This window comes from Phyllopteryx taeniolatus, chromosome 7, assembly GCF_024500385.1.
Source record: "Phyllopteryx taeniolatus isolate TA_2022b chromosome 7, UOR_Ptae_1.2, whole genome shotgun sequence".
In the NCBI taxonomy this organism is placed as follows: domain Eukaryota; kingdom Metazoa; phylum Chordata; class Actinopteri; order Syngnathiformes; family Syngnathidae; genus Phyllopteryx; species Phyllopteryx taeniolatus.
The window spans coordinates 11,194,705-11,214,888 of record NC_084508.1 but is presented as its reverse complement, the minus strand read 5'-3'; the positions used below and the strand labels follow the sequence as shown (position 1 = coordinate 11,214,888).

Here is a 20,184-nt window from a genome sequence, read left to right as displayed (position 1 = left end):
TAGACGCCACAGAGTGACATGCGCACAGGGACTCGGATCATTCCATCACACTCAGCCATCCCAAAGCAATGTGAGCCTACAGTCGGGCACTTTAGGGATGGATGAGGTGTGCGGACGGTTATGCTTCAAGCAAATCTTTACTGTTCAGGGTGGAAGGTTCTACCTGCGTGTATAAATCAGGGCGAATACAGTAATCCCCTGCATGTTCATGGTGTGCGATTCCCAAATTCACATACTCATGTTTTTTGTGCTTGTTTGAAACGCCCTACGATGCCGCTAAAGCCCTTGCCTTAAAAAGAATTGTTGTCAATGAAGTATGTTGAAGTGATACAGTACACCTCGACTGAGAGACAAGCTTTATATGTCGGGGGGACAGATAGCCTTAGCCTGGGTTGTTAGTGGAAGTTAGTCTTGGTTAACTTGGGCAATTCTAAACACTTTTAAGAGGGGAGTCAGTTACCCACCCCACACTGAGTCTTGTTTGAGGTTTCTACCTTAGAGGGACTTTTTCTTTGTCTCCGTCACCTAGTGCTTGCTCACACCTGCTCCATATGTGAAGTGCCTTGGGATAATTTTCTGTTAACTGGCGCCGAAATAATAAAAATGTAATTTTTTTTAAATATAACCATAATAAAAAATGGGTAACACAACAAGTGATATTTCTAGCTTATTTCATGTGAGAACGAAGAGAGATTGTACAAACCAAACAGAATGCAGTGTACAAGGTCTTATGACAAACAGCAGCCACTGCCCTATTTATCGCTGCTCACCACTGTTTTATTACTGTATTTTCACAACCATAAGGCGCACTTAAAAGTCTTAAATTTTCTCCAAAATGGACGGGGCGCCTTATATTGCTGCACGCCTTATGTGTGCACCGAGTTCCAAAATCTGTAAATGTCGTTGTGTGACTATAATGAGCGCTCCGGTTGACTGACCGGGATCATTTCCTGCTGACACGCTGCTTATATAGAGAAAAGACGGACGTGACTGAGGACAGCATGCAGAGGTTAAAGGGGGAAGGGTGCGCGTGTAGGAGGACGCTAAAGCCACGCCCCCAGTAGGTATATAGTGCCGGTATGTGCATTGTGCAAAACAACATCGGTTTGGCTAAGGACCCCTGAAAATGGCGCCTACGAAGAGACACGCTTACGAAGCACAGTTTAAACTGCAAGCTATCAGTTACGCGGAGGAACATGGGAATCGAGCAGCTGCGAGAAAATTCAAGATCAACGAATCCATGGTTCGCAAGTGGAGGAAGCAGGAAAACGAAGGCATTATTGCTGAAAAGCCCCCCGGCAACGAGACTGACTCCGACAATGACGTGAGGGAACCCGGCATGTTTGATGGAGAACTTGCCCAGCTGTTAATTTCGGATACAGAAGATGAGGACTTTGATAGATTTGTGGATGAGGATTGATCAAAAAAATAACATGAGTACATTGTTAAATACTTCAATAAAGTACAACCGAACTCAGTTTTGCTCCCGTTGCCTTTTTAAAAACATACGCGAGCATGCATGCTCGCGTATGTTTTAGCGTGCATGCATGCTACCGTATGTTTTAAGCTAGCGTATGTTTTATCATGCCTGTGCCCAATACTACGGTGCGGCTTATGTATGTGTTAAATACAGAAATAGACCCCGTAACTGAGACTGCGCCTTTTAGTACGGTGCGCCTTATGGTCGCGAAAATACGGAATTTATTTTTTGAGCGAGGTGTTTATTTTACCAATCAAGTGTGAAATTACATTACAAAGTAAATCTTCTGAGAGCTAACCATTTTCGCATATGCATCAGTGCGTTAGCTGTTATGAGCTTTGATGTGTCCGCTGCGTGCGCCACATGAAGGATCTGCACACTAATTCACAAATGTAATTGGGTGGCTTGGTGATGAATTGCTGCCTCCACGTGGGTAAAAATCAATGCTTTTAATGTCTTTGTTTGCACTCACTTTTCAGGCTCGCAAAATGCCATCCCACAGCTCCACCCCGAGGCACCATGGTAACAAAAGCTCTACTCTCCGCTGGTCCAGCTGTCTAGTAGGGGGCTCAAGCAATGGCCCATTTGCATTCGACAATTTATGTGACTAAACGAGGAATTTACAAAATTGAAGGTTAGTTCCTAATAAGGAATTTAAATATGGTTCATATTTTAGCATAGTCCTGACTTAAAACAAGAAGATTTCATGCGAATATAGGCGGTACGTTGACTTACGAGTGCCCCTACCTATGATGTATTTCTTTTTTTTAAGTTATGAACCGTCACTAGGTTGATTATTTTGCTGTGTTCGGGTCAAAATTTGAGTGGGCTTCTGATACGCAACCGTTTGAATCAATTTGAAAAAAAGGAGAGCTACGGTATCTATTTTTGCATGGATGTCTGCTTATAACAAAATGAAAATTATATGTTAATATTGGTATATTTATGCATCAATATGATACCGTTCCATTAAATTGCACTCAATTCCCGCCGAAATCCCCCAAATTCTCATTAATTCGCATAATGCCCATGGAAAGTTTCCAATATGGAATAATTCCAAAATTCCCCATTCATTTATCAGGGAAATTTTCCACCCCTTTGCAATGTTAAAAATGAGACAAAACATTGCACAGGGTTTCCTCAGTTTACAACGGTCTGACATTTTTTTCATACATTGGTGTTTTTCACACAACTATTTTCGTGTAATTATGGCTTGACTACTGCGTTAGCATAGGTAAGTAAGTGATAGAGGCGACGTGCGTTCTGGCGTGTGTATTAACTCAGGTTACGTTGGTATGGTATCACTGTATGGTGATATTTTGCAAGAGTTCCTTTTTCTCCATTATACATCAGAATCAGAATCATCTTTATTTGCCAAGTATGTCCAAAAAACACACAAGGAATTTGTCTCTGGTAGTTGGAGCCGCTCTAGAACGACAACAGACAGAGAACACTTTGAGACATAAAGACATTGACAAAAGACAGTCACATACCAAAGTTGCAACAGAATTTGAGAGCCAAATATCACTGAAGAGTCCCAAGAGCTTGTTGAGGGCTCCAAAAACCCTAATTGAGAGTAATTATCAGGATTTTAATTACAGCTGAACACAAGGAGGACATCCATGCAGTTCCAAAAAAAAAAAAAAGCCCCAGTAGGACGTTAGGAGATGTTTTTGATGAATTCTTTTTTGCATCCTCTGAATTCTTTTTTTCCCCACTGTGTCAGTTAATTACAGAAGTGGTAAACCATCCCTGCAGTTCATTTTGAAATTGAGTAGAACATAAGTCTAATCGTGATTAGAGGGGAATTTTCCACCAAAGGAAGCGTCATTGTTCATGTTTACTATGCAGAATCTTGGAGCATAGCAGGTGACCTTCATGTTAAGCAGAGCCACTGGCGGCGGGGGTGTTTCCTCATTTGGAAAGCAAAGCAATTCCACGTCGTACCTGGCATTGACAAAATTCTGAAAGGCCATTTCAATGGAAATCAGTCTTTTAAAGTGCAATTTTCTTGTGAATGGCATGGAAGGCAAAGCAAACTCTGTTGGAATAACTGGACCCTAAACAAAGTTCCTTGAGCAAAAAAAAAAATACAAAAAATTAAAAAAAATAAACATTTGAAGACTTTGCACTTTGGTACTGCTTGGCTGAAGACTTGGCAGTGCGGGTGGCTCTATAGCCAGGACATTTGATTGGCCCCTGCCTTACAAATCTCCATCTTGAAACCCATTTTGCATATTGGATGAAGGCCTATACCAACATGTAACCTAAGTCACTGGTAAAACATATTTTACTGCAGTTTATTGTAAAAGAGGCATGAAAGATGAATGGATAAAATACTCTGCGCTGCGAAACTATTGGGTATGAGGCCAATTGCCAGTACAGTGACAATGGAGGGTGCTGTTACTCTATAATTTCTATGTTTGTCTCCGAAGACATTTTCAACTTTCAACTTTTGATTTCAGTTGTACGTTGTTGTTGCTGCGCACTTGAATAAGGCTAACGTACGCGTTCAATATGATCAAACCCGTGGGTTTTGCTTTTTCTTTGGCTTTTTGTTGTTTTTGTTTTCAATCTACGCATACTCCAAACGAAGGAGCAGCCTCGGCAAATTAAAGAGATGTGACCCGGAACCAAAACTGTTCAAAATCACAAGTTATCAAGGTAGATTGCTTCATCTTTATGATGTTTTAAGGTTGATAACTTCTTTTTGCACTGGCACAACGTACCTCGTAATTACAGCCTAAATAAGAATTCGGTGTGTCCTAACTTATCTTCTTTGTTAGGAATATTAAGATGTTCCATTAAAATTTGCCCATGCATTTATTAAACCTGTTCTACAGTTTGGCAACACTTTGGAATAATTATTTCTTTCCATTATTTCCAATACTAAAAAGGACTACGTGCAGCCTTGGCGATTCCACTCCATTCATATGATGCCCTTAAGCGAACCCACTAACCTTAAATATATTGCATCTCAAAAGTTTTTCAATGCAATGATTTGGTTTATTATTTATTTTGGTATTTTTTTTTTTGCATGGCATGTCTATGGTGCATGTGTCAGACATGTTTATGGAATGCATTGCTGCTTTTCATCATCCATTCTACAAACACAGTGGCTAAAGGGCCCATTGTTGTCATTGAAAATTCAACTTCAAAGTCTGCGTAATGTCTCTAAAAAGGTAGCAGAGGCTACCTTAAGGTTGCTGCCATGAGCTACGAGACATCAAGATTTATGGCCTACCCAAAGCTGTATGAATGTCGTGCCATGTCGTATTGAATGTGTCTGATTTAGTGAGTCAGCACTTTGCTTCTGACTTTGACAGACATGTTAATTGACTTAATGGTGGAATTCCTTCAGCCGCCTCTCTGTGCCAGTGAAGGAGACGCAAACACAAAGACATTTAAAAAAAAAAAAAAACATTTTTTTAATCCGTATTCTTTAAGGTTGATGTATGCCGTAACTGCTAATGAAAGGCCCGTATTGACAGCTTATACAACCTCTGATCCTAAGCGGAAATACTGCTTTCATTCAGAAAGTCAAATAGAGCAGAAATTAATTCGAAATAAAGAAAGCAAATTCAAAGCGATGTGAAGTTCAGCGTGACCAGGATGAAGAGATTTCATTACAAATTATATGATAACCTTCCTCAGCAAACAGAAATAGCCAAGTGCACAACAAAAGCTTAACTTATACATCTAAACGAAACATGACAGCAAATATTGAGCATCTATGCCAGTGCTAACTGCTAACATGCGAAACCAAAGACGTACCTGTTAAGTCAACCAGTCAACTAGCTAATCACTTTACATGCTTCCTGTACTTACGTCATTGTCACGTGACAGCAGGGAGGGAAAATCACAAATTGGGCCGAATTAGGACATTTTCACTGAGGGTTGTACTCACTTTGGTTTATTTTGAGTTATTTTAAGGGGACAGTAAATTTACCAACTGCCTCACTGAGAGCGGATCCTGAATGCAAGCCAACTTTCTTCAACTCAACTGCAGTAAATCCGATATGCTAATCACTGGTTCCAAATCCCTCCCCAAACACACCGATAACTTCTGCCTCTCTGTTGACAACACCATACTGATTTCCTCCCCTCACATCCGCAACCGAGGAGTAGTCTTTGACACCAACCTCACCTTTTAGACCCTCATCAACAGAAACGGCTTTCTTCCACCTCAAGCATATTTTCAGTCTCCGCCCATCACTTTCCTTCAGCCCAGCTGAAAGTCTGATCGATACTTTCATTACATTAAGACTTCAACTACTGCAACAGCATCCTCTTCGATTTATCCACCGTACTTCTCAATAAACTTTAGTGCGCACTTGCTCACTCACAACCACTCCGGAGACCACATCACCGCATCCAGTACAGTTATTCTACTCACAAAGCCCTCCGTAAACCCCTCCTACCTTTCCGACCTCCTCCACCACCACAGCCACTCCCGTAGCCTCTGGTCCTCCAACAATAACATTCTTTCTCCACCTCACCGGACCAAGCATCGAACCTGGGAGGACAGAGCCTTCACAATCTCTGGAATCTGCTCCCAAAAACCCCTGCGCAACTGTTCAGATCTCTCCACCTTCAAATCCCAACTGAAAACCCACCTATATGTTTGATTCCTGTCTTTGTTTTATTTTATTCTAATTCTCTTTTTATCCTAGCATTTTGTATTTTATTTGTAAAGCATCTTTGAATACCCTTTAAAAGCGTTCTATAATATAAATGTATTATTATTATTATTATTATTAAGTAATTGTTCCTCATTTTATCACTTTTTAGGAGTAGTTTTTGCTGTTTAGAATGCATTAAAAAAACACCCAAAGGGACCTTGTCTCGATGATTACCTTTCGCGGGAGACAAAAAAAAGAAATTAAAACAAGCAGGCATAACGGGAAAATAAACAGTTCTCTGTCGTGTTTGCATCTCCTGCGGGGGTTACTTTAAGACATTTTGGGAAGAGGAAGCAAACCAAGAGAGGCGCATCGTGCACCCAACAAAGAAAAAGAGCAGCAGAAGGATGCTGGACAGCTGAATGGGAATACAAACTATGCCAGTAATCCTCCCGCCACCGTCAGCCCCCTCCAATCACTGCTTGACTTTCATTAATTCAGCCCACAAAACAGTTACCAGATGTCATTATTTATTTAGAGTATTTAATAGGCAAAATGCTTCTTTTGAATAATACATTTGGGGTGGCTTTCGGGGAGGTATGTATGTGGAGGGGGCTCTCTTGATGAATATTCACATGCTGTAAAGGATGCTGGCGATGGCGGTGGGGGATCTTTGGCTCAGCTGCATCACTGATTTGCTCAGCTCTGGTGGCAACGGCGGGATCAATATGGCTCGAGCCATGTGTGTGAGCCATGAGACTAGCCAAAGCACCTCCGAGCGCGGTTAGGCTCGGCTCCGTCTGCTGGGAAGGGGCTGGACACTGAGCTGTCAATCAATTGAATGGACAGCCAGCACAGGCTTGATGAAGCCAATGAGATGGCTCAGAGGTGATCAGTGGTACATAATCCGCACAGTGATGATGACACCAATTTATCAACGATTGAAATTCAACATGAAAATCTTCAGTTTTCAATTTGGTTGTTTTTTGTTTCTTTAATAATGCAAAGATGTTCCTGTTTCTATGGTAGTCCCCACACTATTATTTAAAAAAAATAAAATAAATAAATACAGAAACAGACTTTATTTGATGATGTGTAGAAATTCGAGGGGGATAAAAAAATCTCATCAGATTTGAATGCCATTTTGGAATGTTTCATTGTATATGTTTTTGGGGATGTGGAAGGAAACCGGAGTGCCCGGAGAAAACCCACGCAGGCACGAGGAGAACATGCAGGGATTGAACCCCGGTCCTCAGAACTGTGAGGCAGATGTGCTAACTAGTCGCCCACCGTGCCGTATTGTAATGCAATTTGGTTGTGATTGATTTTTGTGATGGTTTTCTTTGAAAGATGTATAATGGATTTCCACAGCCGGCACAGTGGACGACTGGTTAGCACATCTGCCTCACAGTTCTGGGGACCGGGGTTCAAATCCCGGCCCCGCCTGCGTGGAGTTTGCATGTTTTCTCCGCGCACTTTGGTTTCTTCCCACATCCCAAAAACATGCGTGGTAGGTTGATTGATGACTCTAAATTGCCCGTAGGTGTGAATGTGAGTGCAAATGGTTGATTGTTTCTATGTGCCCTGCGATTGGCTGGCGACCGATTAAGGGTGTAACCCGCCTCCCGCCCGAAGATAGCTGGGATAGGCTCCAGCAGCCCGAGACCCTAGTGAGGAGAAGCGGTACAGAAAAAAATAAATACAAATATTCGCATATAGTATACTGTGAAAACTTGAAAAACATATTTCAGCAGATAATGAAATCCAATGAATCAATTATTTAATTAATTTTATTAATAATTGATTTTTGGTGTTTTCATCCTTTTAAGAATAATTGGATCCAGATTGACAATTTAAATAAGATTTCACATCAACTCTCTCTTGCAATTATGTTGTTTATTTGTGAGATAAGCCTCCTTCTGTATTACCGAGCTTGTTTTGGATCCAAGTCACCGATATGTAACAATTTTAGCTGCAAACATGATTTTAGAGGTGACAACCTTAAGCCTTGATTTAGGGACTGCAGATCTGCCACTTTTATTGACAAATGTGATTACTTTAACATGAAAACTGCGTTTTGGAGCCTGAAAACGCATATGCTTTCAAATGGATGTGAACGAGTCGTACCATAGTAGTGTTTCAAATGACGTGGCAACCCCAGCTATATGCCAACTTTCATGCGTTTGTTCAGGTCACTGTGAACTGATCACTGTGTCGTCTCTCGCGGAAACTTTTTGTTTGCTTGTTGTTGCTCTTGTTCTACTTGATTTATAAGAATCTTGGCCACTTATTACCCACAAAAGGCTTTGTAACACCTCAAGACATCCAGCTGGAGGCCACACAAACCACAATTTAAACACCTCCAAGCGGCCTCCTTTGTTTGATTTAAGCGAAGCAAATGCTCTACTGGAGATTACTATATTAACACGTCCCCTTCGCAGAAAAAAAAAAAAAAAAAAAAACCTCTTCGATTTCCGTTCACATGGTTGGCTGTGACTCAAGTGTAAAATTGAATCCCCCTGTCTGTGTCCGGACTGCGCTTAGCTCAGCCAGGCAGAACGTGGCATCATTGAAGAAAAAGCTGACAGCTGCAACCTCATGCGAGGAGTAGATAACAATGCTATAAAGACTCAAGAAGAGGGCAGGAAGGGAGGAAGAACAAGTCCTCTAGAGGTGTCACGACTAGACCAAAACCAAGTGATTAGTCATCTGAAAAACATCGAAAAGCTGAGTGCAGTATGACACAAAGGAACAGATCTTGTGAAAACAATGACATAAAGAGCAAACCTTGTGATCCGCAACATGAACAAAAGCCGGACACACGCCAACGCAGCACCTTCTACAATATGCATGAGGGCTGAAGAAGCAGGATGCAACGATACCAATGGGTCACTAACACACAAAGGCCCACACATGGCTGCTCAAGCAGGCACAATTCAAATGAAGTCCTGATCAATGAGACAGCCCATCTGGAGATATAGGACACAGGGTAGATACATGCAAACATCACAGCCCAGTAAGAAAGAAGGCATTGGACCCAACACATCGGTTCAGTCCCGTTTGCTATGTATTGTGTTACCCCGAAAATACAAAACCCCTACTTAAGCCTCTTTCACAGGAATTAGTCTTTAGCCAGAGAGCAACCAAACGTAGTACAGTCCAACACCGTAAAAGTTGTACACACTGGAGTTTAACCAAGTGCTTCTGGAAGAATACGCCTCAAAATTCAAACTTCAGTTACATTTCAAACCAAAATATGTCAGCTTGGTGACAGGGTGGACATTTTTAGCATTTAATGTTAGCATTTAATGAGCACATGGTCAACATTACTTTAGCGAGCTGACTGTGTTGTGTTTAACAATTCTTTTCAAATACTTTAAAGGGTTTTAATGTCAATTATTTCACTATGACAGAGTGGACATGTTAAGTTTGTCAACATCCAACTACACAAATAACATGATAATAAGGAGAAATATTTATTCTTCACCTATCCTCTATTTCAGCCCCCATTGAAGAATGAAAAATGCAAGAAGTAATGTCACTGAAACCATAAGAACATTTTTTTAAAGGGGCAGCTACCCCATAATGACAGTGTGCACAGCAATTCCGAAATGTTCAATATGATTAGGAAAATAGAATACGCAAAATGACGCATTTTATCAAATAACTTGTTGTGGACAATAAAAACCACGTAAAAAATTGTTTGTATCATTTAACTTCATTAAACACACTGTAGTTAGCAGAGCAGTGTGTGAAGGACATACTGTACATCCATTGGAAAAAGAAATGGTATAAAATGAAGAAAACACTTATGAAACTTATCATTGTACTAGTATGAGTGTAGATGTTTGGCCTTTTAAAATAAGAACCTGACGTTTTGGAAAAGCTAAAAAAAAAAAAAAAAAAAAAAAGTGGCGGAACAATAATAAATAACAAGTGTCTAAATGCTCCTAGTGCAATTATTCTTTGTACAATACGCTATATTACATAATAATGTGCATCCTCTACTGTATAGAACATATTTTTTTCTACAGCACCAAGTGCATCTAAATGTCAGCATGCTTAAAAATCCCTCAGCATTAGAGGCAAACTCACCTTCCAGCAGAGGTGAGGTCTGGTCTGAAGGAATGCAGCGCGATGCTCGCAGCCTTGCTGGAGCCTTTGGATGCGATGCAAGTGGCAGAGAGCCACAGGGCATCCAAAAAAAAAAAAAAAAAAAGTCAGCAAAAACGTGCGGAGGGAAAAAAAAAACAATCACGGGGACACTCGGTTTTGGTCTATATCCGTGGAGAGGAGAGGCGTCCGTGCGTGACTCCTGGAGGAGGAAGAGGAGTGTAAGCGGATGGTGATGATGAGGAGCTCCAGAGCGGTGCTCACCTCTCCAGCAGCTGAGCGCTACTGAACAAAAGAGCGAGCTGCAGTACTCTAATGTGCGTTAGCGGCAGCAGGAAAAGGAGTAGGAGGAGGGGGAGAGATGGAGATGGGGGTGTAGGGTTCTTACCAGAAAAGGGATGAGGGGGTTATAGATCACAAGATTCTGTATGAAATCTTGAATCATACAATTTGTTCATGAAATGTTTTTTTTAATAATGCAATTGGTCTGCTTGCTGTAATTCATATACAGTAGTGCCTTGACTTATGGCTTTAATATGTTTGACCACGCTGGTATCTCTAATCATCGTTCCCAATTCAAATTCATGTAAAATGCCATGAATCCATTCCGCCCCCCGAGAAAACGTCCACATATATTTTTGTCATGTCTTTTGAATATGGAAAAAGCACTCAGTGTTGTACTTCATAACAACATGCAGTAATAACATAATTAAATAGAATGCAAACAATTAAACAGTGTGTGCGTCGCGATTTCATGCTTCAATGCCCATTGACCTTTTGCTCCTTCTGTTGTGCTCACCTTGCCCACAAAGAGGCAATATGATACAGACACCATAACGAAAAAGACTTTTCACTAACTACACTGTAAGTGACTCGGGTAAGATGCATTAATATTAGTCTTTTTTTATTTCAGATTTCTGCACTGTTCATGTTCCAATATGTGCTTATAACTGCAATAGCAACATCAAGATAATTTCATTAGCCCATCTATGGTATTTTACATTGTGTGTTAGCATTAGGCTAACTGACTTTCCCAAGTTTTCTTTGTTGTATGTTTTAACCCTATTATCAGTTGCTTGCTGTGAAGTTAGCGATTTACCATTTAGACAAAAACAAAGTCGGTCAAGTGATGGCTCGTGTCGCTAAAAACCAAAAGGTTAGGTCACTCGTAAATCAAGGTACCGCTGTAATCTGATATCTTAACAATATAATTTGGGCTCGCAACACAAACAAAATAAATAAACAAATCGGCCAAGCGACAGCTCATAACTAAATAAAAAAACACCCAGAAACATTAAAAACTCAGTTGCCGTGGATAGCTCACTTTCTTAGCACCCAACCTGAAAAAAAAAAATCTCTTCAAAACGCAAATATCCACCCAAATCATTAAATATAGCCTTGGTAACTTTGCAGATAATATCAACATCACACATACAGCGAAAAACTGTAGTAACTTTTTATGCAAATTTCACCTTCACAAGCCAAAATAAAAAAAGTTGTCCACTCACGCTTCTTCCGCATTCGCATCGTATCTAAAATAAAATCAGTAATTACCTAACCAGACCTCGAAAAATTAATGCCTGCTTTTATTTTCTCCAGACGATAATTCTTATTCCTCTCTGGTATCAATCATAAATCACTTATTAAGCTACTAGCAAGCTTCTCACCAAGTCAAACAGATAGCCTCTCATCACCCCAATTTGCACATTTTTACATTGGCTTCAAGTTAGTTTTTGAATTGATTTGAAGACTTGACTGATTAACCTACATAATACATAATACCTCCTTACAAGCGAGCTCACAGCCTCACATCACCAGATGAGGCTCTTCTGGTTTTTCCAAAGTCGAGACTTAAAAGCAAAGCTGATAGAGCATTCTCAATCACAGCGCCTTAACTTGGGGACAACCTCCTCGAGGATATAAGACATGCAAAATCGGGGACACCTTTTTCACCACTTCTTAAAAGTCTGCGTTTACGGACAGGCTTTTGTCTGACGATGTCACCTGTCAGCCCTCCTGGTCTCAGTCTATGTTGTTGGGTTCTTGTATTGCTTGGGTTCCTCAATCAGTCTCATATGATGGACCCTAAAGTAGCTTACAAAAGTGTATGAAGACTATATATTTTAATGGGACGACATTGTGAAGTACAGCTTGTGGAACAGTGTAAATTTACTGTCCCCACGAAGAAACCCAACACACAGCCATTCAAGTAGGGTTTGTAAAATAAAAATTACAATTTTTTTTGTCATATTTGTTCAAACACTCATTATGACGACAGTAGCACATAATAAATATGATCTGTGAAATAGTAACCATCTCTGGCCCCATTTTGTGCCTCGAGAGGGAAGTCTGGGCGTCCCTGCTAAAGCTACTGCCTCCGCGACCCCACCTCGGATAAGCGGTAGAAAATGGATGGATGGATGGATGGATGGATGGATAATTTTCCATACAAGAAATCACAGCACCTGTGGAAAACTACCAATCAGGGACAGATTGTTTTCACAGTCATAATGACTTTTTTAACAAATATGATATGACACAAAGTGATTTTTTTTTTTTAACCTTGAAAACTCCCTTTTAATGTCTAAACCGCTGGCAACAAAAGTGATTCCACCACAAAATAAAAGTATACAAATTAGGTCCAATTAGCCCCTTGTTCTATCCCGTTATCGGTATCTCGTTAGTGTTATAAGGTCTCAGAAATGGGAAAATCGGGAGCAGATGTTAAATTTGGTGTCATCATCACCCTCATAATATTAACAATACTTTGCGATACTCTATGACACTTGGTGTTTGGGTTTTTATGCTTCTGTTTCATTTTGTTAAATACAGTATATGCTTCCCTGTTCTGTCAAAGCACTTTGCAAACGTGTTCTTAAAGGTGCTTTATCAAAAAAATTATTATTACCATTATTATTATTATTATTTATTTTATTAGTACAATGATTATTATTCCCCCATGATGCCATAGGATTAACACGAAATTATTGAGGACATTTGTATTTAAGAGCCAATGTTTAATTGCAGTGAACATGCAGTCCCTCACTAAAAATACTTGTGTTCCTTGTAAAAACAGAAACAGTCAAAAGAGCGATATAGTTAGAAGATCTGGCAAAAGCAGTGTTGTCATACATACAGAGCAAGGCAGCGCTTTGTAGCATAGAAAGTATAACAATCCCCCATGAGGCCACGCGAGCACGCATGCATACAGGCAAGCAGGCAGGCGATGGCTTTTGTTCCTCCGCTTCAAGGAGATTTTGCTCTCATATTTGACATATTTTCTGCTGGCTTAACTAATAACTCTCTCAACGGGAATGTTGTCAACATTCGTTTTAACACTGTGGTGGTCAATCAAGCAATAGGAGCTGTCCGTGGTACCAACAAAGAGGGACCAGAAGCTGGAAAAAAAAAAGTGTAAGTAAAAATATTAAAATCATACAGTATATTCAATCACATTTGGCTGAACTCATTTTTATTTATTATTTTAAAGGTAAAGATCATGAAGCTATGTTTTGAAACTGGATTTGTATTCATCTGCTCTTCCTGGAATGACCTGAACCATCAAACAACAAAGAAAATGCTAAAAATAATGAATACATTTTAAAAAGGCATCTATATTGATGCTTTTGTGTTTATTTTGTGTAGTCAGAACATCACACTTGGATTAAATGCATATTTGATGTGGCGGCTGCAGATTTAAAGCCAACGCATCGCTTGGAAGCATCCTTTGGCTGGATTTTATTACATTTGCTTAATGCCTTAATTAGGCAAACACTGAAGGGAATTAATCCCATGGAAAAATGGCTTATTAAAAATACAGTCCAGCCACCCCTGAATCCCACCGGAATAATTAATCATGTTTGTCCATGAGAGGTTTCATTTTGGAGGAGGGGAATAAAGTTCTCCCTGAGTTCTGAGATGGCGGCTGTGTTTGCAGAAGAAATCAGTTTATAGACAACACAACAACAGGCTTGACGGTGCCGTATTCCTGGTAAGCACCCCGGAATCATCTTGAATGAACAATGAAGATGACAACTCAAGTTTCGTCTTCCAACTGAACGTGATGCAGAATTGCAAATAGAATGATAGATCAGAAATCATTGTTAATCAACGACTAATCTCCCCTTAAAGCTATATAGAGCCAATTTCACACTGTATAAAACACTCATCTATCTATCTACCTATCTAGCTAGCAAGCGAGATATAGCTACTGTATTTATCTATAAGCAAGTATCTAGATATCCAGCCAGACCAACCGGAATATACCATTGATAAGCCGGAGGATAGTCAAGAAATAAATTCATTCCATTTTTTTTACGCTGCATATAAGAGCTTTCTTTTCTCTTGAATGGCCATGATTGAAACTGTACAGAGAGTTGCCTGGCGAGCGGCAACAAGGTCAATTAAAGAGCAGTAAAATCAAATCAACCTTGAACAAGAGGGAGCGATAAAACCCGGTTTGCTAAAACATGTCGTTCGAATCAATTATCATACTGGATTACAGGTCAATAACAATGTAATTGTCATTGCAAGACTGTATCCCCAAGGTGCAGGTCGAGCGTGCTAATTGGGCAAAAGGGCAGAAAAACGATGCTCTTTTGTATAATTGCAGGCATATTTTATTAAATTGGTTTGTGGCTAGAAAACCGCACAGCCTAGCAACCGCAAAGGGCTATGTGTGGACAGGGGCAGGTGATTGAGCCAAAATAATGCAGTTAGGGGTTTTTGAGGTTAGAAGTGGTGATGGGGACTCCACAGCTGAGCGACCCGTACACGACAGCACTAAAAGGCAATCAACAACCAGACTCGCTCATTTGTCATCCACCGCCTGATTGAAGGCCTAAATTACCTGATGGTGGATGGTGGGGGGGAGGGGTATAGGGCACGTGGGGGGGGGGGGGGGGGCGGAACAATGGCGGACGACAAGGCTATAGCACAGAGAAGACTTAGCAGGGGTTGGGGAGGAATGGCCCATGACGGCATTTGACCAAGGTTGTGCAAAATTTGAGAGTTAAGTCAGACAAAGGACTCAATGGGCCTCATTCCCTAATTAATGCCGAGAAATGGTCTTACTCTGTGCACAAGTTCTGTGTATACGCAAAGTCACCGTCGGATTTAGGACAGGTGCGCGTTGGCCGACTGACCGTATTCCACAGGATGAGTGATTGTCTCTCATAATAGCGTACGTGGACGGAACGAGGGTGAAAGTGATGACATTCATCATAGACAGGTAATTATTTATTTGTTCCAATCTGGAAAATGCATGGATGAAATAATGTTGATTTTGTCTCGCTTTACTTACACATTCAAGTTAATGATGTACCTTCTGCCATCTAGTAGAAGAACATTTATTTGTTCTGCCTGTCACTATAGATCACAGGTGTCAAACTCGCGGCCCGGGGTCAAGATTCGGCCCACCACATAATTTGATTTGGCTCACAAAAGCAAATCATGTGTGTCAACTTCATGTTTCTTGCTAACATACCAAAATTGCAAATTCTCTTTGCTTTCAATACCAAAGAGATATTGCGAACAATTTTTGTTATCAATCCGTCTTTCAGGGCGGCATGATGGGCGACTGGTCAGCAAATCTGCCTCACCGTTCTGAGGACCTTGGTTCAAATCTGGCCTCGCCAGTGTGGACTTTGCATGTTCTCCCCGTGCCTGCGTGGGTTTTCTCCGGGTACTCTGGTTTCCTCCCACATTCCAAAAACCTGCATAGTAGGTTGATAGATGACTCTAAATTGAATACGAGTGCAAATGGTTGTTTGTCTATATGCGCCCTGTGATTGGCTGGCGACCAGTTCAGGGTGTACCCCGCCTTTTGCCCAGAGTCAGCTGGGATACGCGCCAGCACACCCGCGACCCGAGTGAGGATAAGCGGTTCAGAAAATGGAGGGATCCCCGTTTTAAAATATACTGAATAATAGTCGAACAAACAATTTTTTACCGGCCTCTGATTTCAAAACGAGTTGATCATCCTTTTTTTTTTTTTCATAGATGGAATAATATGAGGCAATCATACATTTATATGGCTTCGCAGTTATAACAGCCCTCCGAGGGGAAGCATAACTAGTTGGCCCACAACAAAGATTTGTTTGACAAACCTGGTATACATCACTGGCATAAATAGTTAAATGAAGAAACATTTGTAGTAAATAAATCATAATTGTGCAAATGTAACACGGCACAATGGTAGGGAATCACTGCTCTACCGAGTAATGAATTACAATTTCATCAACTCGGGGCCAGTCCGCAACCAGACAGTCTAAGGGCAAATAAAACCTCAGAGGAACTGTTGTAAAAAAAACATTTAACCCACAAATGTTCCTGATACATAACAATAAATATTTGTTCGAACCTGTTTTGTCATACATTTTGCATAGCCTGGAGGAGGATTTGCGCCCCTGATGGGACAAAGGGTCCCATCCCTGCAATAGAGGCTGAAAATGAGGGTTTAATGATGGCGTGCAGGTGGGGGCAGGTGATCTACAATGAATGAAGCTGAGGCGGCAGTAAAGGGCTGGGGGGGGGGGGGGGGGGCTTTTGCTCTCTCTCTAATAAACGGGAGACCCCAGTTGAAGGCTCTCTAAAGGAGGCAGGGAGCATACGGGCGCATTGACTTGATGTCTATTGATGTTTCCAACTGGAGTTGAGCACAATACCGAGCAGGAGAGTGCACAAAAGGCTTTCGCTGCCAGCAGCAAAGGGCCATTGTGCTGCTTTTTTTTCCCCCTCTCCAAACAACATAATAAGACATAATGCGTTGTGGCACGTCTACCGAACAATGAGGACAAAAGGGGACTTGTAGCATCTTACGCCGATGAGATTTGGCGAACATAACCTGCTTCTAATCAAAGCTACAATGCAGCTGATGAAATGGACTGACTTGACCAGTTATCTGTTATATAGTAGAGCATTTCATTTTTCTGCCTTTCACTATACGTCGCTGGCATAGAGTGATGAAAATACATTATTTGTCGTAAATAAATAATTTTCAGACAAGTTCAATGAAATTGGATAGTTTCCCATGACATACCTGATGAGCTCTCGCGACACACTAATTAAGTACTGGTCTAAAAAAATTGTTAGAACTATACATCCTGCGTTAGGGAAGCAAACTCACATTCTAAGCAGTAAGACTCCATTATCACCATACAAATCCATCCATCCATCCATTTTCTGAGCCGCTTCTCCTCACTAGGGTCGCGGGCGTGCTGGAGCCTATCCCAGCTGTCATCGGGCAGGAGGCGGGGTACACCCTGAACTGGTTGCCAGCCAATCGCAGGGCACATAGAAACTAACAACCATTCGCACTCACAGTCACGCCTACGGGCAATTTAGAGTCTCCAATTCATGCATGTTTTTGGGATGTGGGAGGAAACCGGAGTGCCCGGAGAAAACCCACGCAGGCACGGGGAGAACATGCAAACTCCACACAGGCGGGGCCGGGGATTGAACCCGGGTCCTCAGAACTGTGAGGCTGACGCTCGAACCAGTCGGCCACCGTGCCGCCCACCATACAAATCATCACTTCTAATTTGGGACATATTCATCTAACCATTAAGTGAGTTACAAACTTTGTTTCAGAAGATTGAATAGATAATTGACGAGAAGATTGTTAAATGACCGTTTTCTCTGCAACATTCTTCTGCAATGTTTTGGACCATCACTGTCATGTTTGTACTGGCAGCTCAAACAGCCCCATCTCAGTTTCCCTTTTCTCCCATCTGTCTTGGATACCGACCAAGCAGTGTGATCAAATAAAATCACACCCGGTGCACCAATAACATTCAGCCGTGTTTTCCCCTGAAGCGGATAACATGTTAAATCTTTGTGGGCGAAGCGGTCCTCCGCTCTTGTCAACGCGATGAAGTGTTAATGAGGCTTAATAGCATTTAGTCAGCTTGCAAGAAGAGAAAATGCTTTTATTAACCACCCCATCTTTAATGATTTTTTTAAATGTTAGATACCTCAGAAACGGCGAGAATAAATATTGGCAATTGTGTGCTCACAATTTCTACAATGTACTCCAGATCAATGGTTCTCAAACTCTGGTCCCCGAAAGCCATAGCTTGGGGGGGGGGGGGGGTCCTCAAAATAATTGCCATTAATTATGGCATTTAATTTAAAAAAGGGAATACAGTATGGGTTCTATTGTGTACCAATACAACACACATAATAAACCGATTACTCCTCTTTACCTTGGCTTGGTTCAATTAAAAGCTCTTAAATGATTGTGACATATCACATAAAAATGACATTCCTGCATAAATAGAGTGTTGCTTTCAAACGAAAGATATATTACAAGAATAAACACATTTTTTCCAAGAATGAAAAGCTTTTTTTTAGAACATGGTGCTATTCTTTAGATAATTAATGCATATTTTCCAGAATAATAGTTATATTAGGAGAATAAAGTTGGATTTTTGAAATTCACTTGATAAAATATTACTTTTTTACCCTCATGAAACTTTGACTTTTATATGAAATTAAAACTTTGATCATGGAAAAATGTGATTTTATTCTTGTAAGATTCCAACTTTTTTCTCTAAAAAATGTTTTTAAAAATTAAAAAATGACATTGTAATTTGCACACCGTTTTCTAGAAGAATATGCAACTTTTTAATTCCCATGGCATTTAGAGGTACAAAAAAGGTATGGTTGGCAAACAGCCGAAAGATGGCTCACAGAGCAGACATGACAAACAATGAGCAATTACTGCAAGTCAAACATATTAAACCAAAAGTGCACATGAACATTAAGTACAAAAAACAAAAACCGAAAACAACAAAGACAAAAGGTTGTTGCGAAAAACAATTACTCGGAGTGAAAGAATGAACAAAAAGGGGTGAACAGAGTCAAATGAGCACTACTAAACAAAACAGAATCTAACTTACACAAGGTAGAAGTGCACATAAATACGAGCAGGTGACAAAGGGAATTGTGGAAAGAAGGAACATTACATCACAAGAAGGCAGAAAAACAAGAACCTGATTATGATTCCGAGGTGGTCTTTGGGAAAATGACTCCACGGTAAGAGGTCCCTGAACCCAAACAAACTAAGATTAACCTGCAAGAGACAGCACGGTGCCACAGGTAATCCAGACTGATGTGAAAATACAAAGAAAAAAAGAGCAGTTTTCTTAGTAATAGTAGTTTTTTAAATGGCGGCACGGTGACCGACTGGTTAGAGCATCAGCCTCACAGTTCTGAGGACCCGGGTTCAATCCCTGGCCCCGCCTGTGTGGAGTTTGCATGTTCTCCCCGTGCCTGCGTGGGTTTTCTCCGGGCACTCCGGTTTCCTCCCACATCCCAAAAACATGCATTCATTGGAGACTCTAAATTGCCCGTAGGCGTGACTGTGAGTGCGAATGGTTGTTAGTTTCTATGTGCCCTGCGATTGGCTGGCAACCAGTTCAGGGTGTACCCCGCCTCCTGCCCGATGACAGCTGGGATAGGCTCCAGCACGCCCGCGACCCTAGTGAGGAGAAGCGGCTCAGAAAATGGATGGATGGATGGATAGTTTTTTAAATTAATTTTGATTGAAATGATTCTGATTGAAGATGTGAGGTCAACTGTTCCCATATGATGTGATCTAGTACTATTGATGTGATCTATTATTATCTATTGGCACCACGTTTAATCAGAACAGCTATTTTACAGACATGTGAGATGTCCAAAACTACGTAATTCTCTGCACTGGCGGCTGACCGAGGTGCACTCTGAAGCGGCGAGGCAAGCGCAACGGACCGATGCCTTCTTGGATCTTTATTTATTTATTGTATTTATTTATTTTAAGGTTGTTGTTTTTTTCCCTAAGTCTTCCTCCAGGCTCCCACGTGCGCAAGCACCCTAAGGTGTGGGCTAAGAGCGTAAACAATGATATCACTGAGCATTTACCTCAAGACAGACAAACAATGACCTCACTAAGCATTTACGTCAAGACAGCATGCGCGGACAGCGGAA

At 41.0% G+C, this 20,184-nt stretch overlaps 1 protein-coding gene across 1 annotated transcript in view; it reads right to left on the bottom strand.

The window, feature by feature from the left end:
* ncanb (neurocan b) overlaps positions 1-10,312 on the bottom strand; it is a 126,485-nt gene extending 116,173 nt beyond the window's left edge. Inside the window, exon 1 of the mRNA XM_061780303.1 lies at positions 10,198-10,312. The gene's annotated coding sequence lies outside the window, so the exon portion shown is untranslated. The remainder of the gene's footprint in view (positions 1-10,197) is intronic.
* Positions 10,313-20,184: the final 9,872 nt, after the last annotated feature.